Below are 407 nucleotides of genomic sequence, written 5' to 3' on the forward strand. Positions count from 1 at the left end.
TAGATAGATAGATAGATAGATAGATAGAAAAAATGATGATAGAGATAGATAGATAGATAGATAGCTGACTCTGATCTGGTCATGGTGAAAAAGCCAATAAGAAAACTTGCGCAGCTCATAAAGTACTGTGGTAGTACCATAGTACTGAATATTAGCATATTTGTACCATGGTACACACCTGCATAGACTAATGTAGTGATGACAGCAGCTATCGCAGGAACCCGATATTTCTCCTCCGCTTTCTCCACGTTAAACGCCGCAGTGTGCATCACAAACGCGCAGCTCAGCTCCACCGCGGCGGCCTGCAGCAGAGGCGCGTTAACCGGGCTCTTCGTGCATTTAAAGCCCGCCACTGAGTGCTGTGCGTGCAGGTCAGAGAGCGCCAGCGCCCACGAGTGAGACATGAC

General features: G+C 47.9%; 1 protein-coding gene across 1 annotated transcript in view; it reads right to left on the minus strand.

Moving 5' to 3' along the window:
- The window catches only part of LOC107660683 (aquaporin-11-like), a 3355-nt gene that overhangs the window by 1492 nt on the left and 1456 nt on the right, over positions 1-407 (minus strand). The gene's annotated exons all lie outside the window — the stretch shown is intronic.

This window comes from Sinocyclocheilus anshuiensis, unplaced genomic scaffold (assembly GCF_001515605.1).
Source record: "Sinocyclocheilus anshuiensis isolate Anshui unplaced genomic scaffold, SAMN03320099.WGS_v1.1 scaffold948, whole genome shotgun sequence".
Taxonomy (NCBI): Eukaryota; Metazoa; Chordata; class Actinopteri; order Cypriniformes; family Cyprinidae; genus Sinocyclocheilus; species Sinocyclocheilus anshuiensis.